General features: G+C 37.8%; 1 protein-coding gene across 5 annotated transcripts in view; it reads left to right on the forward strand.

Moving 5' to 3' along the window:
• Positions 1 to 27,444, forward strand: part of RASGRP3 (RAS guanyl releasing protein 3) — a 106,798-nt gene that overhangs the window by 13,163 nt on the left and 66,191 nt on the right. The window lies entirely within an intron of this gene.

Consider the following 27,444-nt stretch of genomic DNA (forward strand, 5'->3'; position numbering starts at 1 on the left):
AGTACCGGAGTGCATACTGCTAGCCTGGGAAGAGATCAGAATTCAGAATTCAAAGTACGGTTTCTACTGAATGCATATAGCTTTCACAGCACCGTAAGGTCAAAAATTTGTAAGTCGAACCATGGTAAATCGGGGACCGTCTGTACTTAAAGGGTTAAGTGACTTAGCTAGTGAAAGGATGATGAGGGTATGAGAACCCTGATTTCCCAGTTCTCCAATGTACCAACATCCTCACCACTCACCGCTCAGCCTCTCCTACTAGTTTGGAAAATGGTTAAAAAAGAAAAAGTTTATTAATGTTGGAATTGTCAGGAAGATTACTGGGGATTTTCAGCTAATAGTAGTCCTATGGAATTAGAATGCAGGGGACATATTTCAGGCAATTTATAGTTTCACTTGGCCCTGCAGTTGAGGACACTAATGTAAGAGTTGAGGGGCTATTTTTAGCAGGTTACTTGTAAGCGTCCCTGGAGGGGTTGTGAAATAACCTGTCTACCACAGGCTGCTAGGAATTGCTTGCCTAATTTTTTGTTCCAAAGGAAAGGACACAGACCATCTAGGCCAGTAAGTTGGGTCCAAAATCGGACTCATGTTTATTTTACTTAATAAATGTGTTCTTGGATAATATGAGTTGAATTTTGGTTGGTCGAATGCCATTTTTAATGCACCAGGGGTACACATATTTCTTGTAATCCTGCAATGAGTGGCTTTCTAAAACAACGAATGCTTTGGTAATGTGAACAATTTTCCCTTAATTCATGTTGAATATAACTTTTTTTTTTCCTTAAGGCAGGGAACCCTATGCTCAGTCGCTTGTGTCTTAGAGTGTGTTGGCTGGTATAGCCATATTAGTTAATGGTAATGTGGAATATATATGCTGTTAAAATACAGACTAATATAGTCCAAACTCTCACTCCGAAGTCCCAAAGCAAACGACATGGTGAAAGCATATAAATTAGAAGAGGTGGTTTGTGATAAACACCCCATGCCAGAAGGAGTATAGTTGCAGACCTTGGGGGCTCCTATCCTTATGTTTGGATTGTGGGCACCGTTCCTGCCTCACTGAGATGGCATGTGGAAGAGCTGTCTCTTCAGTTACTAAGGCCACAGTCCAGAAAATAAGATAGAAACAAGTGAGGGTGCGTGAGACCCTTTTTCACACTAGTACCATTGCATGCTTTGAAAGTATAGTCAAAAATTTCTAGTCCAACCTTAACATTTTTGTTCTATCAGTTCACATTTGCTCATACATTTTTAAAAATCAATCAGCAGTTGATTCTACAATTGGAATGGCCTTTAGAGTTCATGGAATTTTTGGTGTATGCAGATAATAAGGATTAGCCAGAGAGAAATAGACTCCAGCTTTTAACTTTGGCCAATTTTAGTCAGTTTGGCTTAAGATGCTTTGGTTTTTTTAAAAAAATATTATTATTCTACATGAAAAGCAGGCAAATATCTTCAGTACAAGTGATTTAGTTAATATGCCTGGTAGGATAGGATTCTGAAAATGAATAATGAATAATCTTGATGCTCTAAGTTGACATTTATCAGTCTTTTAAAGGCCATGACTCTTGCATTGCTTTTAGTTTAGTCTTGGGAAAATAACTGAGAATGCATAGTAAAATGAATAACTTTGCAATCCCAAGAGTCCCAGTTTTGGAGATCTATACTCTGGAAATAAAAGCACCAGAAACTAAGATATATGTGCTAGAATGTTTAGTGCAACACTGTTTATAGAGGCAAAACACTGGGAGCATCTTTAGTGTTCAGCAACAAGGTGAATTAACTATAATATAACTACACTGTGAAGGAGTATGAAACTATTAAAAAGAATAAATTAAATCTGTATTATTGATCTTGGAGCCAATATATATAACCATGATACACTGTTATGGGGGAAAATCAAATTACAGATTAATTTTTTTTTTTTTTTCATGTAATGTCTGAAACATTTATATTAACATATTTCCATACAAATAACCCAATGAAAGTTTAGTATTAGTTGTTTTGTTTGTTTTTTTATACTGCAGGTTCTTATTAGGCATCAATTTTATACACATCAGTGTATACATGTCAATCCCAATCGCCCAATTCAGCACACCACCATGCCCACCCCACCGCAGTTTTCCCCCCTTGGTGTCCATATGTCCATTCTCTACATCTGTGTCTCAACTTCTGCCCTGCAAACTGGCTCATCTGTACCATTTTTCTAGGTTCCACATACATGCATTAATATACGATATTTGTTTTTCTCTTTCTGACTTACTTCACTTTGTATGACAGTCTCTAGATCCATCCACGTCTCAACAAATGACTCAATTTCGTTCCTTTTTATGGCTGAGTAATATTCCATTGTATATATGTACCACAACTTCTTTATCCATTCGTCTGTTGATGGGCATTTAGGTTGCTTCCATGACCTGGCTATTGTAAATAGTGCTGCAATGAACATTCGGGTGCATGTGTCTTTTTGAATTACGGTTTTCTCTGGGTATATGCCCAGTAGTGGGATTGCTGGGTCATATGGTAATTCTATGTTTAGTTTTTTAAGGAACCTCCATATTGTTCTCCATAGTGGCTGTATCAATTTACATTCCCACCAACAGTGCAAGAGGGTTCCCTTTTCTCCACACCCTCTCCAGCATTTGTTGTTTGTAGATTTTCTGATGATGCCCATTCTAACAGGGGTGAGGTGATACCTCATTGTAGTTTTGATTTGCATTTCTCTAATAATTAGTGATGTTGAGCATCTTTTCATGTGCTTCGTGGCCGTCTGGATGTCTTCTTTGGAGAAATGTCTATTTAGGTCTTCTGCCCATTTTTGGATTGGGGTGTTTGTTTCTTTAATATTGAGCTGAATGAGCTGTTTATATATTTTGGAGATTAATCCTTTGTCCGTTGATTCATTTGCAAATATTTTCTCCCATTCTGAGGGTTGTCTTTTCGTCTTGTTTATGGTCTCCTTTGCTGTACAAAAGCTTTGAAGTTTCATTAGGTCCCACTTGTTTATTTTTGTTTTTATTTCCATTATTCTAGGAGGTGGATCAAAAAAGATCTTGCTGTGATTTATGTCAAAGAGTGTTCTTCCTATGTTTTCCTCTAAGAGTTTTATAGTGTCCAGTCTTAGATTTAGGTCTCTAATCCATTTTGAGTTTATTTTTGTGTATGGTGTTAGGGAGTATTCTAATTTCATTCTTTTACATGTAGCTGTCCAGTTTTCCCAGCACCACTTATTGAAGAGACTGTCTTTTCTCCATTGTATATCTTTGCCTCCTTTGTCATAGATGAGTTGACCATAGGTGCGTGGGTTAATCTCTGGGCTTTCTATCTTGTTCCATTGATCTATGTTTCTGTTTTTGTGCCAGTACCATATTGTCTTGATTACTGTAGCTTTGTAGTATAGTCTGAAGTCAGGGAGTCTGATTCCTCCAGCTCCATTTTTTTGCCTCAAGACTGCTTTGGCTATTCGGGGTCTTTTGTGTCTCCATACAAATTTTAAGATGATTTGTTCTAGCTCCATAAAAAATGCCATTGGTAATTTGATAGGGATTGCATTGAATCTGTAGATTGCTTTGGGTAGTATACTCATTTTCACAATGTTGATTCTTCCAATCCAAGAACATGGTATATCTCTCCATCTGTTGGTATCATCTTTAATTTCTTTAATCAGTGTCTTATAGTTTTCTGCATAGAGGTCTTTTGTCTCCCTAGGTAGGTTTATTCCTAGGTATTTTATTCTTTTTGTTGCAATGGTAAATGGGAGTGTTTCCTTAATTTCTCTTTCAGATTTTTCATCATTAGTGTATAGGAATGCAAGAGATTTCTGTGCATTAACTTTGTATCCTGCAACTTTACCATATTCATTGATTAGCTCTAGCAGTTTTCTGGTGGCAGTTTTAGGATTCTCTATGTATAGTATCATGTCATCCGCAGAGACAGTTTTACTTCTTCTTTTCCAATTTGTATTCCTTTTATTTCTTTTTCTTCTCTGATTGCCGTGGCTAGGACTTCCAGAACTATGTTGAATAATAGTGGTGAGAGTGGACATCCTTGTCTCGTTCCTGATCTTAGAGGAAATGCTTTCAGTTTTTCACCATTGAGAATGATGTTTGCTGTGGGTTTGTCATATATGGCCTTTATTATGTTGAGGTAGGTTCCCTCTATGCCCACTTTCTGGAGAGTTTTTATCAGAAATGGGTGTTGAATTTTGTCAAAAGCTTTTTCTGCATCTATTGAGATGATCATATGGTTTTTATTCTTCAATTTGTTAATATGGTGTATCACATTGATTGATTTGCGTATATTGAAGAATCCTTGCATCCCTGGGATAAATCCCACTTGATCGTGGTGTATGATTCTTTTAATGTGTTGTTGGATTCTGTTTGCTAGTATTTTGTTGAGGATTTTTGCATCTATATTCATCAGTGATATTGGTCTGTAATTTTCTTTTTTTGTAGTGTCTTTGTCTGGTTTTGGTATCAGGGTGATGGTGGCCTCATAGAATGAGTTTGGGAGTGTTCCTTCCTCTGCAATTTTTTGGAAGAGTTTGAGAAGGATGGGTGTTAGCTCTTCTCTAAATGTTTGATAGAATTCACCTGTGAAGCCATCTGGTCCTGGACTTTTGTTTGTTGGAAGATTTTTAATCACAGTTTCAATTTCATTGCTTGTGATTGGTCTGTTCATATTTTCTTTTTCTTCCTGGTTCAGTCTTGGAAGGTTATAACTTTCTAAGAATTTGTCCATTTCTTCCAGGTTGTCCATTTTATTGGCATAAAGTTGCTTGTAGTAGTCTCTTAGGATGCTTTGTACTTCTGCGGTGTCTGTTGTAACTTCTCCTTTTTCATTTCTGATTTTATTGATTTGAGTCCTCTCCCTCTTTTTCTTGATTAGTCTGGCTAATGGCTTCTCAATTTTGTTTATCTTCTCAAAGAACCAACTTTTAGTTTTATTGATCTTTGCTATTGTTTTCTTTGTTTCTATTTCATTTATTTCTGCTGTGATCTTTATGATTTCTTTCCTTCTGCTAACTTTGGGTTTTGTTTGTTCTTCTTTCTCTAGTTTCTTTAGGTGTAAGGTTAGATTGTTTACTTGAGATTTTTCTTGTTTCTTTAGGTAGGCTTGTATAGCTATAAACTTCCCTCTTAGAACTGCTTTTGCTGCATCCCATAGGTTTTGGGTCGTCGTGTTTTCATTGTCATTTGTCTCTAGGTATTTTTTTATTTCCTCTTTGATTTCTTCAGTGATCTCTTGGTTATTTAGTAACGTATTGTTTAGCCTCCATGTGTTTGTCTTTTTTACGTTTTTTTCTCTGTAATTCATTTCTAATCTCATAGCGTTGTGGTCAGAAAAGATGCTTGATATGATTTCAATTTTCTTAAATTTACTGAGGCTTGATTTGTGACCCAAGATGTGATCTATCCTGGAGAATGTTCCATGAGCACTTGAGAAGAACGTGTAATCTGCTGTTTTTGGATGGAATGTCCTATATATATCAATTAAATCTATCTGGTCTATTGTGTCATTTAAAGCTTCTGTTTCCTTATTTATTTTCATTTTGGATGATCTGTCCATTGGTGTAAGTGAGGTGTTAAAGTCCCCCACTATTACTGTGTTACTGTCGACTTCCTCTTTTATAGCTGTTAGCAGTTGCCTTATGTATTGAGGTGCTCCTATGTTGGGTGCATATATATTTGTAATTGTTATATCTTCTTCTTGGATTGATCCCTGGATCATTATGTAGTGTCCTTCCTTGTCTCTTGTAACATTCTTTATTTTAAAGTCTATTTTATCTGATATGAGTATAGCTACTCCAGCTTTCTTTTGATTTCCATTTGCATGGAATATCTTTTTCCATCCCCTCACTTTCAGTCTGTATGTGTCCCTAGGTCTAAAGTGGGTCTCTTGTAGACAGCATATATATGGGTCTTGTTTTTGTATCCATTCAGCCAGTCTATGTCTTTTGGTTGGGGCATTTAATCCATTCACGTTTAAGGTAATTATCGATATGTATGTTCCTATGACCATTTTCTTAATTGTTTTGGGTTTGTTTTTGTAGGTCCTTTTCTTCTCTTGTGTTTCCCACTTAGAGAAGTTCCTTTAGCATTTGTTGTAGAGCTGGTTTGGTGGTGCTGAATTCTCTTAGCTTTTGCTTGTCTGTAAAGCTTTTGATTTCTCCATCAAATCTAAATGAGATCCTTGCCGGGTAGAGTAATCTTGGTTGTAGGTTCTTCCCTTTCATCACTTTAAGTATATCATGCCACTCCCTTCTGGCTTGCAGAGTTTCTGCTGAGAAATCAGCTGTTAACCTTATGGGAGTTCCCTTGTATGTTATTTGTCGTTTTTCCCTTGCTGCTTTCAATAATTTTTCTTTGTCTTTAATTTTTGCCACTTTGATTACTATGTGTCTCGGCGTGTTTCTCCTTGGGTTTATTCTGTATGGGACTCTCTGCGCTTCCTGGACTTGGGTGGCTATTTCCTTTCCCATGTTAGGGAAGTTTTCGACTATAATCTCTTCAAATATTTTCTCTGGTCCTTTCTCTCTCTCTTCTCCTTCTGGGACCCCTATAATGCGAATGTTGTTGTGTTTAATGTTGTCCCAGAGGTCTCTTAGGCTGTCTTCATTTCTTTTCATTCTTTTTTCTTTAGTCTGTTCCGCAGCAGTGAATTCCACCATTCTGTCTTCCAGGTCACTTATCCGTTCTTCTGCCTCAGTTATTCTGCTATTGATTCCTTCTAGTGTAGTTTTCCTTTCAGTTATTGTATTGGTCATCTCTGTTTGTTTGTTCTTTAATTCTTCTAGGTCTTTGTTAATCATTTCTTGCATCTTCTCGATCTTTGCCTCCATTCTTATTCCGAGGTCCTGGATCATCTTCACTATCATTATTCTGAATTCTTTTTCTGGAAGGTTGCCTATCTCCACTTCATTTAGTTGTTTTTCTGGGGTTTTTTGTTGTTCCTTCATCTGGTACATAGCCCTCTGCCTTTTCATCTTCTCTATCTTTCTGTAACTGTGGTTTTTGGTCCACAGGCTGCAGGATTGTAGTTTTTCTTGCTTCTGCTGTCTGCCCTCTGGTGGTTGAGGCTATCTAAGAGGCTTGATGGGAGGCTCTACAGATTAATTTTTTAATGGAAAAATAGAACCCTACATGTGTATGTATGTATGTATGAGATACATTTCTCATAGGTGTGTTCTATCTCAGTGAGAAAGAGGGGTTCCATAATAATATATTTTCTTTATGTGTATCTCTGTATTGTTTGACTTGCTACAATGAGCATTATTGCTTTTTAAGTTTAAATATCTTATAAATTAAAAAACACACAAGCATCCTGTTTTTCTTATTTTTGTAAAGGGAAACAAGACCATTCTTCCAAGTGATAATGTAGTTTTCCTGACCATTAAAATATATATTTAAAAAGAATTTATAGGCATTCAAATACCTATTGAAGCCTCACCATTTAGGTTGCTTTTCAGCTGTTTTAGCCCATGCTCTCCTGCATTGATTCCTCACTACCATGTGTTTATTTCCACCAGCCAAGAAGCTTTGGCTGACCTTCTTACTTCCTATGGTTGTATTAAGGAAACAGCACCCACCTCTCAGCTCTGACCCCTCCCCTGCACTTGCCTCTCAATTTGAGAGTTTTACCACAACATAAATGGGTCTACTGCCTTTCACGGATAAGAATGGCAATCACCAAGAAAAGCCCTGAGGAAAAACACTCCTTGTTTAATTAAAACATGAAGGAAAACTAGAAATGTCCCTACCACTTTTTTTAATGTGCTTCTAAAAGGGCTTTCTTAGTTTATTCCCTGTGATCTGCAAATAAGAACATCCTGTAGCAAGAATATTAGATCCTCATTCCTCGGCAGGTTCCCACTCTGTTTGTGGTTGCCTTTGTGTTTTTCCAGGAAGTCATAAAAAGGAATATCTTATCCAAAGGCTTTCTACACACAAAGGGTATAAGTAAGCCTGAGATGCAGCCAAAAGTTTCAGCAAATAAAGTGCAAGTAAACCATGGCGATATTTAACCAAGTGTATGATAAAGACAGTGATACCTTAGGAAAGGATATGGAAATGAGGTTAGAAGCTCAGGCCTCACCACAGATTTATAACCTACAGGTGGTGATGGTAGGATTAAAACTTGAGCAAGTAGTTTGGCACTAAAGACTGGAAAACAGTGTGGAGAAAAGGGAACCCTCTTGCACTGTTGGTGGGAATATAAATTGATGTAGCCACTATGGAGAACAGTATGGAGGTTCCTTAAAAAACTAAAAATAGAACTACCATATGACCCAGCAATCCCACTACTGGGCATATACCCTGAGAAAACCATAATTCAAAAAGAGTCATATACCACAATGTTCACTGCAGCTCTATTTACAATAGCCAGGACATGGAAGCAACCTAAGTGTCCATCGACAGATGAATGGATAAAGATGTGGCACATATATACAATGGAATATTACTCAGCCATAAAAAGAAACAAAATTGAGTTATTTGTAGTGAGGTGGATGGACCTAGAGTCTGTCATACAGAGTGAAGTAAGTCAGAAAGATAAAACAAATACCGTATGCTAACACATATATATGGAATCTAAAAAAAAAAAAAAAAGAAAAGGTCCTGAAGAACCTAGGGGCAGGACAGGAATAAAGACGCAGATGTAGAGAATGGACTTGAGGACACGGGGAAGGGGAAGGGTAAGCTGGGACAAAGTGAGGGAGTGGCATGGACATATATACACTATCAAATATAAAATAGATAGCTAGTGGAAAGCAGCCACATAGCACAGGGAGATCAGCTCGGTGCTTTGTGATCACCTAGAGGGGTGGGATAGGGAGGGTGGGAGGGAGACGCAAGAGGGAGGAGATATGGGGATATATGTGTATGTATAGCTGATTCACTTTGTTATAAGACAGAAACTAACACACCATTGTAAAGCAATTATACTCCAATAAAGATGTTAAAAAAAAAAAAAGACTGGAAAACAGGACTTGTAGTCAGCTGACTGGGTTTGGATAATATGGTAAAGTGAAGAGCAGAAGTGATTAAGTAGAACATTGACATTGTTTAGAATTATGCACAATTTTGAGCAATTGGATTTGGTATCAAAATATTGTGACTATTTATAACCATGGTGTAAACATAAATTCATTCATTCATTCATTCATTCATTCAGAAAGTGTCCACTGAGCATCATCCTCCAGTTCAGGCCAGTGGGCTGTGGTGTGAACCCAGGACAGCTTAGCAGACCCAGAAGGAGGCCAGTGTCTAACAAGAGCAAAACAGCAACGAGAGGATGGGGAGAAGTGAGGCCGAGGGGGCCTATAGTTTGCATATGAGAATAAGAGGGTTTGGAGTTTCTAACTATGCTTTTCCTATGATTCCTAGGAAGATCAAACTGTGCCCCATCTCTTGCACTTAGCTATCACACATTTCAAGAAAAAAAATAAATTTAAATATTTCCTTTGCCTCATTTATCACTGAATCAGATTTGTATTTTATACTTTGAAATAGCAATGATGCTGGCCCTTAAATAGAAAGGAAACCATAAATCTGAAAACTCCCCTCCTATTATTTTCCACACACTAAATGATTCTCAGAAAAATGCACAGAGGCGGCCTCAGGGATTTTATTTTTATTTATTTATTTATTACTCTAAGCCACTTTTTTTCAAGAACTAAAAGAATTGTGGAAACAGCAGTGGCATTTTAGAAGATTTAGATTTAGTTTAACTTTACCACGAGTCTGTGGTTTCTAGGGGTGAGATCTTCAAAGACTGATGAAATTTGCTGTCAAGTCAGGGTTTTGAAATAAAACTATTGGGGGAAAAGTTATTATGTAAGTAATTATGCTAAGTAAGGTGTTTTGTGCCGTGAACGCTTAATTCTCCTTCCTGGGTTATTGAATACGGCTTCAGCTAGAAATCTAGCGTAGTCTAAGAAGCTATGCTAAGAAGTCTAAGAAGCTTAGATGGAGGGGAAAATGTTGCCATAAAGATAAATTTAAATGAATTAGATTGAATAAATGCAACTATACTAATATGTAATGTGTTTTTTAAAAGTAAATGAAATTTTATAAAAAGGAAGAAGAAAAGAGAAGAGATAGGCAGGAAAAAGAAAGAGACTGAAAGTGGAAGCCTATTTTTATTCTGGACTGATTTGTCCAGAAATTTGCGAGTTTCTTCAGGGATGGTGCATAAAAGGGGGGCGTAGAGGATGGGGTGTGAGGGCATCTTCTGCTGAGGCCTTCTCTGGTGAAGACTGTCCTCCTTATTCATTCTCCTCTTTATTTTTCTACATCCCGTCTCCAATTTATGAAAGGCTTCGGTCCCAAAGGTTCACTTGTGAATCAGTTATTTGGAACTCAAGATGTTTTTAACCCATAGAAGCAGTATCCGCAGAAGCAATGTTATAAATGCCACTCAGTCTACCAGGCCACCTCATGACCACTTAACCAATATCACTGGCTGAAATAGCGCACATTTGCAATGGATAATAGCAGCAAACTACTGTGGTGATGCCAGTAGTTAGCCCCCAAAGTGCAATACAATTGACTTGGCTGTTGTGCTTGAGGATAAGCAGGTTTAACTAGAAAAGGACAAGCAAGTCTATGAAAACTTCTATGACTACTAAATCATTTTGTGGGGTAAATGTGCAGGGTTTGGAGTCAGACAGGCAGTCACATCCAAATGTCTCCTTTGCTGCTTACTAGCTGTGGGCAGGCTAGTTAATCTCATTAAAGGTCATCTGGGGATAATAACAGCATCTCCATAGAGCATTGCTGTGAGAATTAAAGGAGCATTTTGCAAAGATGTTAGCTTGTTATATACTATTAACAATATATTAATATAGTATGTTATAATATCGGGTTGGCCAAAAAGTTTGTTCGGGTTTCTCTGTACAATGAAAAACCTGAACCAACTTTTGGGCCAACCCAGTATTAATAGATACTGATTGTTATGATACATAATTATCATTATTCCTTATATATGGCTTTCTACATGTTCCACTTTTCTCCCAGAAACATTATAAGCCTTGAGAGCAGAGATTTTTGTCACGTACTTTGGTGAATCCCTAAACGCAATGCACATTAAACACAAGACACTGTATTTTCTCATTTATTGACAATGATTTGCTTTGTTCAAGGGCTTTGGAGATTAAAAGCTCTACTCTGATTCTTTCACAATTTTTTTCTTTCTATTTGTTACAGGCATGTAGCCAGCACAGCTCTTATAATTGATGGTGATTCGGTATTTATTTTCGCTCACACATGGTTCAAGGGGTAGAAAAAGGGAAGAACAAGAGGGGTAGAGAAAATTCCCCATGATTCTTTGACAAATGTTGGATGAAAAAGAGAAAGAGAGAAAGGACCCCAAAAGTATATGTATCTGAGAAAGAAATGATCAGGTAGAATTTACTGAATTCAAAAAATAAGAGAGTAATGTTGCCTACAATGTCCCCTGAAAAGAAGGTGGGAGTGGGGATGCAGCATGGGATTAGTACCTCAGATTGACCAGCAGGTGGTGTGTCACCAACTTGGAGCAGCTTGTTTGGAGTTTGGCACAAAGTAGATGGATGGCTGGGCAGCTTTAGGAGGGGGGAGCTGGCAGGGGTTGGTTCATGCTACCTGATCACGTGTGCATGGGATGGATACCATTTGGGAATTTCTACTTATGGGAATGCCTCTGATAGGCACAAAGGCCCATCAAGACGTCTCTGAGAAACTGAATCCAAGGTGTTCAAGCCAGACCATGTTTCCCTCTTCTTCCTGCATCCTTTGAACCTGGTAGTTCCATCACTTCAGTGACTTGCAATATTTATTGCATCCAGGACCAGCAGTTTAGAGAATAGAGACTTAGTTGAGAGGAAGTGTCTGGCTTTGTTCATGGATGGTGAGGCTTTCCTGCTCTTGGTCCTTTTTTCTTTTTTTTTTTTTTTTTTTTAAGGATTGCAAGACTTTATTCTACATCAATTGAATGTAAAGCAAACACGGTATTTAAGCCAAATCTTTACGAGATTGATGAGTTTTAACCCCAGGAAACTTTAGTTAACAGGCAAATCCTCTAGTCAACTGGCTTCAGTCTACTTCTCCTTCATTTGAGAAAGAAAAAAAGAAAAAAAAAAAAAGGCAGGAAAATCACTGGCAGAATTGAAGCTGCTTCTCTGAAGTTACAATTCAATTTGTTGATTCACCACAGGGTTTGCCAGAAAGAGGGCTCAATCTCTGTCTTTAGATTTACAGTCTAATGCTAACTCAGTCATTTTACCTCTGTTCATACACTGCTGATTATTTTCAACAAATCACAAAGATATCGGCATTTTATATTTACTATTCAGTGCTTGAGCTGGAGTAGCAGGCAGCACCTTAATTATATTAATCCAGGCTGAGCTATGCTGACCTGGACCGCTACTTGGAGATGCCCAAATCTGTAAGGTAGTCATAACAGTCCCTGCACTTGTAATAATTTTCTTTATAGCTGTACCCGTTATGATTGCAGGCTTTGAAAACTGACTTGGGCCACTAATAACTCAGACACCTGAAGTAGCATTTCCCCCAATAAATCATATAAACTTTTGACTACTTCCCCCATCATTCTTACTCCTACTCATATCACCAATAGTAGAAGCTGGTTCTGGTACCAGTGGAACCGTGTATTCAGCTCTAGCCTGCAATCTGGCCCATGCAGGAGCCTCTGTCGACCTAACTGTTTTCTCCTTACATTTAGCAGGTGTCTCCTCAATTCTTGGTATTATTACTTTTTTTTTTTTTTTCACACACACACACACTGTATTTTATTTTTACAAGAGATAAATAGACTGACACCAAGCATTGTACATGGATGACCACAACAAAAGCAACAATGATTGCAATTACCAAACATGAAACACACTCATACTATGTCATAATATTGACATTCAGTCCAGTAATCCTCCACTGTAACAGCTCGGTCCTTTTTTCTTGATCATATTTCTTGTCAATAGCTTTCTCTTCTTTGCGTAGATGATTAAAGTACTTAAGTAGAATTATAGGTCTACATCTTTTTTCTTATATAAAAAAGATCTCATTTGAAAATGAACAACTGATACACATTTGTCATGGAAACAGTAGAAAAAAGCTGATAAGCATAAAAAAGGGGGAAAAATTGCATGTGACCCCAACTCCCAAAGATAACCACTATTAAAAATTTGATATCTAAAGTTTCAGACTTCTACATGTTCACATCTTTTCTTAGAAAAATGAAATCATACTGAATAAATTGTTTTGTAACTTGTGTTTTTCACTTAATCAATGCCAAATATTTTTCCACGTTAATATATTTCAACATTATTTTATAATGATTCCATAGTGCTACCACTTGTGAATGTGTTATGATTTATTCTACTACTTCTGGCACATAGATTGTTTCAAATTTTTCACTAGTATAAACAATGCTGTGAGAAACACCCTTATATATGAAAATCCATATTATATTTTTGGGATATATCTCTAGAAGAGGAACTGAAGAATTAAATATTATACATATTTTTTAAAGTTTTGCTACATATTACAAAATTATCTTCCTCATATGTTGTAACAATTTATACTCTTGCCAGCAGACTATGTTGGTGCCATTTTCCAAACCTCCTGCCAACATTGGGAAGTATCAATTTTCCATCTTTGTCAGGCTTATAGGTAATAAATGGTATCCTATTATTGTCTAATTTGTACTCATTTTTAGGAAACTGAGTATTTTTCAGGTGTATATTGGTCATTTATATTTCTTCCCTTGTGAACTATTTATAATATCATTTGCCTAGTTGTTAATTACAAATGCTATTCATATGTTAAGGCTCTTAAACCTTTAACATAAAGGTTTCATTTTTTAATCTCATTTTGTCATTTGTGATTTAATTTTGGCTATGGTGGGGTTATTTCTGACATACACAAATTTTACATTTTATTCATTTAAATAGTAATTTTTTCTTTATGGTTTCTGCTTTTATGATCATAGAATAATTTTCATGATAAAAATATTTAATCATGATTAAAATGATTTTAAGGTTATAAAAACAATCACATCATTTTCTTCAAGCTTGTGGTTTTATTCTCACATTTTACTCTTCGGTTCACTAGGCATTTACTTTGTGTATCGTGTGAGGTAATAACTGGATCTTTATTTTTCCTAATAATTAACTATTCAACAAGTTACTGAATAATTTTTCCCCACTGGGTTTAAATACTGTATTTAACAAATAAACATTTTATTATAGTACTTGTCTTTATATTTCTGGGCTTTCTGTTCTGTTCCATTGCTCTGCCTCTTTTGGCATCAGTATCAAACTTTTAATTCTTGATTTTTTTAGCCTATTTAATACCTAGGACCGCCCCCCTGCTGTTTTCTTAAAATTTCTTTACCATTCTCAGTTTTTTATTCTTTCAGATAAACTTCAGGATTTCTTTTTTAAGCAGTTCAAAAAATCTCTTTGGGATTTTAACCAAAAATTAATTATGTTTATAAATTAAATAGGGGAGAATTGACATCTTGACAATGTTGAGTCTTCCAGTCCCAGAAAATTGTATAACTCTCCATTTATCGAAATATTTTCTATTTTCTCAATAGAGTTTTATAAAATTTTTTAATATGTTATTCACTTTTTTTTGTCATTCCTAGAAATTTTGTTGTTGTTGTTACTATTATGAATGAGGGGTTTTTTTCCCCCATTATGTTTCCTATCAGGTTTTGGCTGTTATGTGGAAAATTCTATTAATTTCATGTATTTATTTTTTAACTGTTCACCCCACTGATATTTCCAATTATTTAAAAAGTTGATTCTGTTGAGTAAATGATTATAACATGTACAAGCTAGGTAATTTTGTCTCCTGCTCTCTCGTAATTCTTTTTTTAGCTTCTTTTTCTTATCTGGTCCAGAATAGTATGCTAAATGATGGTAGTGACAATGAGCATCCTTTTCTTGTTTGTTTCTGATTTTAATGTTAATACTTCTAGTATTACACCTTTAGGTATGATGCCTGTGTTTGGTTTGAGATACACAATCTTTACCATGCTAAGAAAAATTCTCCTATTTTATTTTTTAAAAATTGATATTTAATTTTATCAAAAGACTTGTTAAGATTACCTATTGTGCTAAACTGAAAGCTTTTTTCCATTGACATATTTATGTCACTATGCTAGTGCATTCTTTAATATTGAGATTTTTTTTTTTCATCTCAAGGGTAAACTACATTTATACAGGAGGTTAGTCTGTGTTTTCCTTTATTATGTTTTATCAGTTTGTTTGTTTTAAGTCAAGGGTATTATGTTAGCTTTCTGTTAGTTTTGTCCACTTGAACATTTTATATGGCCTGGGAATTATCTGTGGCTTCAAGCCCCAAGAGAACTTGATTGTGTAAGTAATTTGGACCAAAAAGTTTTCTTGGAAACAAGTTCTCAATAACTTTTACTTTTTTCCATGATTATTGATCTATTGTTTTTCAAGTTCTTTTTGAGTCAGTTTGCCTCTAATTAACTGTTTTGGCTTTGTGCACACTTTTTGGTATGTGGTGTTCTCATTATTGAAATCTAAGCATTCTATAGATGTTTTTTTTTCTTTTCCAGTCAATGATTTTTTTAAAGAAGAGTTATAAAAATTTTCCAAGAGCTTGGCTCTTTTCTAACTTACACTTTTGTAATTGTTTTATAGTTTTACTACAGCATGGTCATAGAATGTGGACAAAATAATTTCTTTTGGGGGGAAATTGCTTAGGATGGTTTGATGACCTAATATAAAATGTTTTTGCACACTTTAAAAATTATCATTTATTAAAGGAGTAGGCAGAAAATCCTTCTCTTTAATCATTCATTTATTCATTCAGCATGGTTTCAGCCATGTGCCTCCTATATGTCAGGCATTGTATTAGGTGTTGCAGGCTATAAAATGAATAAGTCATACGCTTTCTCTAAGGTAGTCAACGTTTAGATGCAACATAGATACATGAAGACCTAATTACAATACAGAGTAAGAAATGCAACAACAGCAGAAAATAAAAGAGAAAAATTCAAGCCCAGTCATAGGTTCTGGGAATATGAAGGTACTAAAGACACCACCATGGCCCCTGAGAGGCTTTCATTCTAAAAGTGTAAAAATAAATAAATAAACCGAAGGCAGAGACAGGCTTTTGGAGGCAAAGCGACTAATTAGGAAACCACTATAGTCATTCAGTAATAAAATAAGACATATGAGAGATGTAAGAAAACACGAAGAAAAGAGGGGATTTTCACATTTAAGGGGCAAGTAGAAGAAAAGTCCATATAGGAGGCTGAAGGAGGTAGGAGTAAAATTTTACAGTAGTCTCAGGAGAACATTTGAAACAGTTGGGTCAAATGCAGCTGAGAAGTCGAGTAAAATAAAAGCAGAGCCAATAGCCTTGGTGTTTGGTGACTTGGGGAAGGCAGTTTCAGTGAAATGGATGGGAGAAGCCAGACTGTAAGCAGGTTGAGACTTAACTGGGATGCGAGATGATGGAGACAAGGAGTATTTCCCCAGAAGCTTAGTTGTGAAGGGAATGAGTGGGTTAGGGCAGGAATTAAAGAAGCAAAGGATCCTTTTTTTAGGAAATAGAAAACCGTGAGCATATTTGTATAATGACGAGGGTGAGCAGACAGGGAATGAAGGCACGGTTGTTGGCAAAAACATCCTAAACATTTAGGAGTTGCAAAATTAGGCACAAACCCAGGGGGTGGATGGCCTCTGATCGGAGGAGGGCGACTTTTTTTGAGTTGAAGGAAATGATTGGTACCTGTAGACAGTATGGGCAGGGAGGCGGGATCTCCCCATTTCTTCACGAGGCTGGAAGGTGTCATTGTAGAACCTTCTATTACATTCCTGGACCCGGGAAGTTCCCGGGTCTTGGTCTGCGTTGACATTTTGCTTCATAGGTATGATTCAGGATCCATCCCTTCCTCTCTGCCAAAAGGAGAAAGGCATTTCTGTGTTTATGTTTCCTGAGTTTGTTTTTTTCTATTGGTTATTGAAGGGTTTCTCTCTTTTGCTAATGATGTGGCATGCAATAGATCCTCAGAACAATTAACAAGTCAATTGCAAATAAAGTAACTGATGGATGCCATAAGGTCACAAAAGTTTCTGTAGTTACAAAGTAAACATAAATCAAAATAATATTTTAAATCTTCAATAGGCCTCCTTTTCTGTCTCTGATTAATGATTGTCATATCAACATACAAGGAAAAAATGTTTATGAAGCTGATATGTATTTTAGCACATTGTATGTTGATGTCTTATTTCTATTACTAATTTTGAACCCTTAAAAGGGATACATTTTGAAGCTTGTAAAAAAATTTTCATTTGTACTTTGGGCTCTCACATGTTGCTAACAAGTGAATCCCCTGAAAGACTGGTAAGACTGAGGGGTTTTTAGTCTTTTGCTGTTATTCTGGAAAAAGATTCTATATTCCGTACGGAGGGAAACTTCTGGTTTGACTAACACTGTAAATAATTATGAGACAAAATCCAGATATGAAAAATTGCCCACACAGGCTCTTCTACTGAGTAAGATCTCACTTATTAAAAATCAAAGTTGAAAGTTTAACAGGCTCATTATGGTTCAGAAATCCCCTGGGACATTTTAACCTTTTAAAATCTTTTTTGGATGTTCAGTTTGCCAAAAGGGCTTACTCTCTCTGTCATATCTCCACTCTACCCTGCTTGGGCACTGATTTGGGGAAGTGTCACTCTTACTACACCAAGAGGTCAGATATCCAAGGTTAGATACTACCCAAAGTCAGATAGTTTAAGGGCTTTCTTTGGAGAGAGGGACGAATAGGAAGTGGGGGTGGGGAGGGGTTGGGAAAAGCAGCTCAGGTGAGAAGCATGAATTCAACAAAGCATTCAGGATGGTTTGCCACTTCTGTGTGCAGCACAGGAAACAGCAGGCTGGTCCCATTTCCTAGCATACCAAAGGGGGCAGCAGCACATCTGTAAAGTGCTTTGTAAATTTCTATAATTTCTGTTTCCACTCTCATTCCCTGGCTGGTAATCTCAACAGTGCCCCCAAATGTTGACACAATCCAACAGATAACTATGCGGAAGTTTGGTCTTAGGCTGCCTGAAATCATTTCCATTAGCTCTTTAGATAAAGCTGCGTTTTTGATATTCCTCATTAACCCCACACACATCTGCCGCTCCACATCACTGGGCACAGCAACCCTGTCCTTTGAAACTAAACCTAAGCATCCTTAGGCGGCTAGTCTGCCCTCCTCAGAAGAGTCCACTTAGTCTGGGGCTCTTCCAACAAACTGGAGGCTGGGATGCTGAGAAAACGAAACCAAGATGGAGCAAACTAAGTGGCAGATTGATGTAGTCTAGGGGCACCTGGAAAGAAGAGCTGCTGCCACCTGCTGTACTGCCTGGGGTTCCTTCTAGCTGTTCACGTGTCCCAACGAAAACCTGAGGGAGATAAGAGAGCAGACGGACTGCCAGCCCATCCCTCCCAACGCCCTCCCCAATACAAACACATCAACTTTCCACTTGCAGTGACCTGCTCTCCAGGGTGACCTAACAGCTGTTTGGGTTTTGTCACTAAAAGAAAACAAATTATGGAATGTACTGCTCTACATGCTAATGAAATGGCTGAGCCAGCACAGGGGTTACGAGAAGGTTTGTGAATTAGGAGAATAATGATCTTCAGTTTCTGACCTCCTGGCATGCAGCGGCATTTATCAGGAGGTGCATGTGACTGGTTAAGACACAGAGCCCCAGCATGAAGGAAACAGCTGCTCGCGGAGTGCTCGGGCACTTGGCAGCTGAACAGGCAGGGTGCTGATGTGAGGAATACCGCGCCCAACCGCCCCAGTAAGTAACTGGAGAACTTTCTTCTGTGTGTGTGTGTGTGTGTGTGTGTGTGTGTGTGTGTGTGCATGTGCACACGTGTTTTGCAAGCCACTGACAATTTTAAATTTTGATTTTGATTTCCTTCTGGCACTAAAGGAGGTATTTTATTTGTTCCTGTTCCTAATAACCATCTGTCTTTTTACTGATTTTTTTTTTAGAAACTGTTCTTTTCCGCAGCGTTGTTTACTAACTTTAAGGATTAGTGAGGCATATTGCCTGATTCCTATCTAGGAAACAGCGAGTTTATTTCCTGGTATTCGGAATTTTTATGGTCCATGGTGTTTAGGTTCAAAGCCAAGATTCAGGTTACGAAGTAGAGACTATTGAAGTGAGTTGATGACTAGATTTGATTTTAGTCAGTTTTATCATTGAAACTTTTTTTTTAACCATTGAAAACGTTGTTTGAGAAATAGCTTGTGAATCAATTGTATTTCTGACTGGACCATTCCTAGTCAATTTTGAAGACTGTCTCATTTAACTATGTGTAAAAATCTGCAATACAGAAAGCTAACAAAATAATATTTAGATTAGCAATTATATTTAGATTTTAGGCATGCTTTCTAATTCATTGAAAGATATACTTTATAATTCTTTTCTTCTCACCTTCATTACTTTACAGCTTTTCTAACTCACTTTCATCACTTTACAGCTAAAATTTTTAGTTGTCCCTGGTCTTCCTTCTTTTAGATACGGGAAAATTCATGTTTTTATGACCTGGATTATAAAAGTGTTGTCTGAAGCCAATTATCAACTCTAGGGTGGGTGGGTGGGGGGGTGTCCTGGCATCCAAAACTGAGAGGACTTGTTCTTTCTTTGGTTCATTCGGCAGTAATGGAGCTTTCTCTTGGGAAAGCAGCAAAGCAGGCACAACCCTGGAACAAAGCTGTTGTTCACAGGCTTTTGTCCTTCCGTGGTTGTCACCAGACAGAATGTTTAAGAAGAAAGGAAAAGGGGAAAGGGAGAGGGCAGAACCCTGCATCAATGATGTGAACCTCTGAAAGTGACAGGCCTCTGAATCAGACCAATGGGGACAGGTAACCAAACAAGTTCGTTTTTCTGGATTGCCTGGACATTAAGGAGGGGGGCAGAGAGTGGTGTTTTGATCTGAATTCTGACCAAACAGTTATTTTGCTTGTGAGAAACCCAGGACACCCTGAAGTGTGCTTGTTTCCCCACGTGACTGACGGATTGTCATATAGGCTCAAGCTGTACAATTTGCTTGCAATTTCTGCCTGCTGCATGGAGGGAGCACTGCTCTCCCTGCACCCCTGCCACTTCTCCTCGTATATGGAGTATGGATTGAAAATGACACGCTGGTTCTATCCAAGTTTCCCTCAACATGGATGGTCTTGAGTTGCCACATCAGCCAAAGATCTGGGATGGAAGCAGATTCAGATGCCTGGCTAGTCTGGCAGGGAGAGGTTTTTCTCCTTCTTTCCCTTAAAATGTAGGATTCACAAAACCTAGAATGTCCAATGAGAAAATAATATTTCCAACTCTTTTGTTCCTCTTTATGCCAGTTGGGTGAGGTCCTTGGGTCAGCATGTGGCCACGTGGCCCAGTGAGTTCCCTGTCTGCAGGGCACCGGCTGCCCAAGGAGCCATTCTTTAGGGAGTTTGTTTCTGGTATAGTTTCCCTTTTTCTGAAGGCTGATAGTAGAAAAGAACTCTCAGGTGAAATTGTGTCTCCAGAATCATAGAGTCACACACCATAAAACTGAGAGGGTCTTAATGGCAATCTGAGTTTCCTTTGAATTATAAAGAGTGTTGAATTTTTGAAAGCCCACAGATTATTTTGAAAAACCCAATGATATCTTGACTTTCAAAATATCAATAGCAGAATAACAGAGATAATTATTTTACATGCAGATAGTATGTCCATAGAACCAAAGCTTTTAATTCTAGGATAGGAATTATAGAACACGCAACTTAATGCCTTCATTTCAAAGATGAGGAAGTTGTAGCACATTTATTTGGGTCCCAGTGCTACTGAGTGGTAGCGCTTGAAAAGAGCTCAAGGCTTCTGCTACTACTACCATCATAATATTAACACTAATAGCTATAACTTACACTTATTGTGCACTTTGCCAAATGATGTGCTGTACAAGTGTATTTATGTTCATATAATCCTCACAGCAAGTCTATGTGCTTTATATAATTATTCCAGTTTTATAGCTAGAGAAACTGAAGTTCAGAGACTGTAGCCACTCAGCTATACATGACACAGGCAGAAGTGACACCGAGGTCAGACATTAAACAAATAAAAGTGGAGCTCATATGCTAATCTCACACATTGAAGCTTAAAAGCTCATGAAATGCAAATGAGACTATTTCAGCACAATACAATTAGACACGCAATGTGTGTTACGGCCCTTTCGAACTCTCCATGGCAGGAAGGGTGAGGTTTCCCCTTGGGACAGTCCAAGCCCAGTCTATGTAGCGGCACTGACCGGCAGCGTGTTTTTCTCCGTGAGAGTAGTTCACTGATGGCCCTCACATTGGTCAGAACAGCAATTGAGAGCTTTTTTATTTCCCAAGAATGCACTGCTCTCGCTGGCCCTGCTGGCCTTTTCCTGGGTTTTTCCTGTCACTCCTTTCCTCTGGAGGACAGCCACTCCACCCATGCCCCACTCCAAACAGCCAGCTTAGTGGTGATAATACTAGTGTCAATCCTGTTCATTGTGTGACTCAACCTGGAAGGTTGGTTGTCCAAAGAGGTTGTTGTTGTTTAGGACTTAGAAGCAATGCAATCCTTCCCTCTCTTTGCTCCGTTTGTTCCCGGCTGTGAGAGAGGGTCGCTGGCCAGGGGACTGGGGCTGGGGGGCGGGGGAGAGGAGAGATGTGCTTTTCTCTGCTGACTGGGAGGCTACCTGCACCTGCATTTGTCTGGGTGCACACTCCTCCCCGCACCTGCCCCATATCTGAAGACTGACCTTCTCACTTGTGGGCCATGAACCTGCGGCTTGCCTGGGTCATCAACCAGAGACAGAGCCCTGAGAAAAACCTACTTCTCAAACTCTTCTAAAAATTTAATTTAACTCTCTGTATTCCTCCATGTGGTTAAATGTCAAAATGAGGGCTGGCGATGAGAAAGAGCACTGAGTAAGTAGCAGAAGGGTCTTTTGGTTAATCAGGAGGAAAGTTTAGTAAGCAGAGCATTCAGGCATGTCTTTGAGAAAGTCTTCAATGTTTTTTCAAGGCTGTTATAACAAGATTACACATTTTGAAGACCAAGCTATTTGTAACAAGAAGAGGGAATTTTTCATCTACTTCTCACCTGCCTGATGCTTCGAAACCTAAGCCCAACTCAAGAGTAGCCAGCAATACAGTCTGCTAACCCAGAGCCACTGGAAATTACCTCCAGTTCTTAGCAATTGGTGTGGTGTGGTGGGTGTTATATGGGGACTCGTGAGATGGACTTAGAATCGCAGCAGAATCCACAAATCATACTCCAGACCTGGTATGAAGCAAAATAAAGTGACTATTTTCGTGGGATCTTTTATAAGGAAACAAATTTTGTGATGCAGTGCTTGTTTTATTTATTTATTTTTTTTGCCAGCTTGTGTTCCAAAGAACCTGTTCCCAAAGAGTTAACTCCCTTGGGTCCCACTTTCTCTTTGCATTGGTTGCTCATGCGTCCCCCCTGGAGTTGTTCAGCAGTTTGTGTGTCACATTCCCATTGTTTTATGGATTTGAAAGTTTGGGTTTCTTGCTTTCAAATGATCACAGTAGGGTACCTCTGGAGTCTGCGGTGTGTATCTGAGTTCGCTGTGTTGTCATCTTTTTTGAGCCCATCTACTGTATCGAGAAGAGAAACTCCTGCATTTTTATGGAACTCTTCCAGTATTAGACACTTTTCTGCACATTGCCACAATCCTATGAGAGAGGGGAGACACTGTTACCATTGTTTACAGTGAGGAAACTGAGAATGAGAGAAAGTGAGTGACTTGTCCATGGTCATGGGACCAAGCCCAACTAAATCCCCAGTCTTCAGCCTCTGAATAATATCCATGGAATTGTTCTTTGTGATCATAGGGCTATAATTTCTGTTATCTTCTCATGGGTGAAAGATAAATGGATGACTGATTCATGATGTGCCATCTCACACATGTCAGTGATGATGTTTCCAAAGCCTTTGGATATTTGGCTTCAGAAACAGGGTCAGCTTAGTTACAGACACAATAATATTTGCTTTGGTAATATTTGTAAAGGAACTTAGTGGTCATTTTCCTACCCTGCAGACCCAATGTGGTTAAGTTGGAGTCATATCGACCTTGGCATGATGTAATATTCAGCTTTTAGAAGGGATCTTGTTGTTTTTTGAGATTAAAAGTATAGTCTGATGTCCACTATGCACTCCCCTTACCCAACAAAACCATCAGCATTCTTGGAAGTTCTGCCTGGTTATAGTACCCTTATTCCCATGGGAAAATAGTGTACTCTGACCACCAGGAAGAGAGTCCCTGCCACCACTTCCCTCTGCAAAGTTATCTGCCCACAACTGAGAGAGTCTTAGCTTGCTAGACTAATTGAGAATCTTCACTACTAGTCAATTTTCTGTTATAGCAATCCAGTCCATTTTATAACAGCATAATCAGTACATTGGCAAGGTCCTAAAAATGACAGGGTGTGTTGCTTGATGATTTTACAGTGCAGCTGCGCGTTATGATGGCTAGGGCTTAGAGGCAGAGGATGGGGGAAACAAGTGAACAGCTTTATGACAATAACAGCTATTATGTTTTTTCTTTCTAAAGTAGCTTTTTAAAAATATGGGTGTGAAAAATATCCTTCTTCAAATTTAAAAACTCCTGAATAATATTTAATTCATAAACTGACTCGAAGAGCATTTTTCCTTAGTGATTACAGTGTAATAATCAGAACTTTCTGCACCTTTCAAGAAGAAAAAAGGGGAAATGTTTTTAAAAGAAAAGAAAAAGATGAAATAGTGGGTTAAAGGCTTACCTTCCTGTGTTATAGTCTGTGGAACCTGAAGTAATATAAACTTAATGCCCCTATTGTAAGTGGAAAATTCAACTCAATGTATGAATGATTTACGTAGCTGCAAATATCCCAACATCTTTTAGGTTTCTCTATGATCAAAATGGTAATTTTGTTTTCTGAAGGCTTCTCTATTTGCCAGTTGCTGCCCTATCTTTTCACTTCACTTAGTGTTGGTTTAGGTGAACCTGTCCCTACCTCACAAGATGTTCCAAGGCCCTTCCATAGATCATTATGCCATTGGTTTACTTTAGTATCATAAGCGTACTCAGAGTTTCATCTTTGAATGTGTTCCAGGTACAATGTTTGATCGAGAACTAGTAAGGAGGGAAAATATCAATTACATGGAAAAATTAAGTTCATAGTTAATTACAGAACTTAATTTTAGTCACCACTTTGCTGATGCTTAATTGTTGCAAAAGTCACAGACAAGAAACTACATTGGAATGTGTCTAAGTGATTTTAATTGCTTCTCTTTTCCCCCTCTGAGGTATTTGTGGTAGAGACTTTAGCAATTGATGAGCTGGCTAAATGGAAGGAGAAGAACTCAGGCAAAGGGTCCATCAGTCAGCCATGGAATCAGACTCCATAGTTTTTAAAAACAGAAAAGAGAAAGGGACTATTTAGTCACTCCTCTGATTTGTTTTGAGAAAGTAATATTTCTCCTTTCATCCAACAACTCAAAATGGGCTGAACCAAGTTTCCTTGGAGTCTTTTACTTAAGTTCACTTTGGGAATGTTCCACCTAGGGATTCCTTTTTAGGAATTGACACACTGTAAAACCACCCTGGTTTTGCAGAACTCTTTAGACCTAAGATCAAGGAGCTAGGAAGGACTAATGTTGTTTTCCAGCCACACTAACACTTGCCCTGTAACTATGAAGAATGAACATTCCCAAATCTCCAGTTAATATAGATTTCTGGAGCTCATAAACTATGCAAGAATTTAAAACAGTCTTAAAATAGAAGAACTGAGTATAATTTCCATATTTGGTTCTGGAAAACTAATACCATGAGTTCAATTTGACTAAACTTTGGATTCTGCTCCACTTACAGTTCTGCTTTTTAGAAGTAGATAGAATTTCATTTATGCATGGAATGACTGCCATTCAAAATCCTATAAGTTGACAGAATATTTTAGAGATCACTATTTTTTTATGGCTAGGACAGGGCTCAATCTGAATGGTGGTGCTCGAGATTTCCCTGTGGTCTCTTTCTGTCCCCGGTCACGTCACTCTGATTCCAAGATGAATCTGTCTCTTTCTATTTTCCTTCTGTAGTAGGCATTTAAACTGAATCTGCTGCTGGGAGAGGAAAGAAACTGGTGTTTATTTTTACAACACCCAGAGGCAGACACTACTGCTGACACTTACAGAAGAAAAACTAAATTTCAGGGAGGATGAGGGCCTTGCCCAAGGTCACAAGGCAGTGAGTAGTAAAGCCAGAATTCTGGCGCTGGTCTTCCTAGAAGCAAAGTGCATGCCTTTTCTATTCTATCACACTGTCTATGTCACTATGTTTATGTTAAAAACTGATGCTCACTATGGAAAAGGCAGCCATTCTGTGGAGTCCGGATTCTGCTGTTCTTGTCATGCCCAATGCATAACGATTTCCATTAGAAGCATGCTGCAAGACAAAGAAACATCCTAGGAATCTGGATTCAAGATTGGATTCTGCAGTCTCATCCTGTTCCCATTGTTGATGTGTTCCCTCAACTGTGGTGCTCTGTACACTGGCCAGGGTACCCCTGCAGAGCTAAACCTCTGGCAACACTCAAAAATCATTATACTGTCTCAGATGATGACAGGTATAAAAAAGATCATGACTCTAGGACCTGGCTGATTAACCAGCAGTGACAGTTTGCTTTACATTATGTTTGGTTTTTACAAGAAATGACTCATTATTGGCACCAAGACGGCAATTACATTCACTCCATGAATTGTTTCTTGGGGCCATAGTTACAAATAGATAGAAGGGCCGAGCAGAACTTGAAGCAGGACCAGTGGAACATATTTCACCTTATTTTAATTCTCCATGTTTTACAAGAAATACCTTCAAACTCTCTTTGGAAGATGAAAGAACTTTGATTGACTAAAGCCACTGATGGTGTTATTGTGTAAGAATTAAGGCTTTATCTTTTTAGCTACAAGGATGACTGAGAAATGTGTCATGCATAAAATTCTGCAACTATTTGGAATACTGTCTCACATCAAGTTTGTGGAAGAGCCTAAGATATTTGAAAAATGGTTTAGGGTTGTAATCCTCATATTTGGAAACTTCACTCAACCAAAAGTTATCAAAACCTCACTAAGTACATTCTAGTTTATGGGACCTCTTACGTGGAAGTCAGAATTCACATTTGGGTGACAAAAGTAAAAGAAAAATCCAAACTATATTTTCCTATGATTCATTTGTCAAGTATTTTTAAACATATGCTTTGCACTGCATATTGCATAAACATAAATAATGGCACAGACTTTACAGGACATTACCACTTAGTTAAGCACATTGATATTTTTAAAAATTATTACATCAAACATCTTACAAATATTTTTCTATAAAAGAGGTTTGTACAGTGTTCTATAGATGTCTGGGGAAAGGAGATGACTATATTAGGGTGAGTCAGGGAAGGTTCCTTAGGGTTGGTGACATTTGAACTGGGTATAAAAGGATAAGTAGTCATTGTTCAAGAAGAAAAAAACTATATTTTGAAAGATTCCTTTCCAGGAGTAACATGTAACTTGGTAGAGCTGAATCATAGGGTACATGTTGGAGGAGGAACTGGATAAAAGGCTCAAAGATAAGGTAGTTCCAGATGGTTAAGGGTACTGTTTGCCCTTCTGAAGCATTTAGATATTTTTGAGAACAATTTAAAGTTAAAAAATATTTTTATTATAGAAAATTTCCAACATACACAAAAGTAGGCAAAATTATATAATGAGACCCCATGCGTTCATTACCTGACCTTAACAATTTTCAATAGCCAATCTTGTTTCATTTATATCCCCACCCATGTTCTCTCCTTTCCATATTAGTTTTGAAACAAATACCAGACATTTCATCATCCTACCTGTAAATATTTTAGTATACATTTCTAAAAGATAAGTTTTCTTTTGAAAAATCCATAGTACCATTAATAAATGTCAAATAATTAACAATAGTTCTTAATGATTACTGAAGCTTGTCAAGTAAAGGAGTGATATGAATATATTTGCATTTTGGAAAGAAAACTCTGGAGGCAATGAGGAAGACAGGTTGGAGAGAAAAAAATGCCAAAGACCAATAGAGGACTCCAGAGATGAGTATGAATCAAGCCAATGGTGAGGATGGAAGAATTTTCAGAATGTTTAAAAAGTAAAGTTGATAGTTCTTGAGAGCAATTGGATATGCAGATGAAGGAGAGGAGGGAGTTGAGAAAATTTTAACTTGTGTTAAACTTGTGTTAACTTGGAGATTTTAAACTTGTGTGGTCAGCATATGAATATGCCAATAACTGATGTAGTGTAGGGATTCCGTGAAAAGAAATTTAGCCTGATTCTCCATTAGCCAGAGACTATTGGAAACA

Source organism: Eschrichtius robustus, chromosome 15 (genome assembly GCF_028021215.1).
Source record: "Eschrichtius robustus isolate mEscRob2 chromosome 15, mEscRob2.pri, whole genome shotgun sequence".
Taxonomy (NCBI): domain Eukaryota; kingdom Metazoa; phylum Chordata; class Mammalia; order Artiodactyla; family Eschrichtiidae; genus Eschrichtius; species Eschrichtius robustus.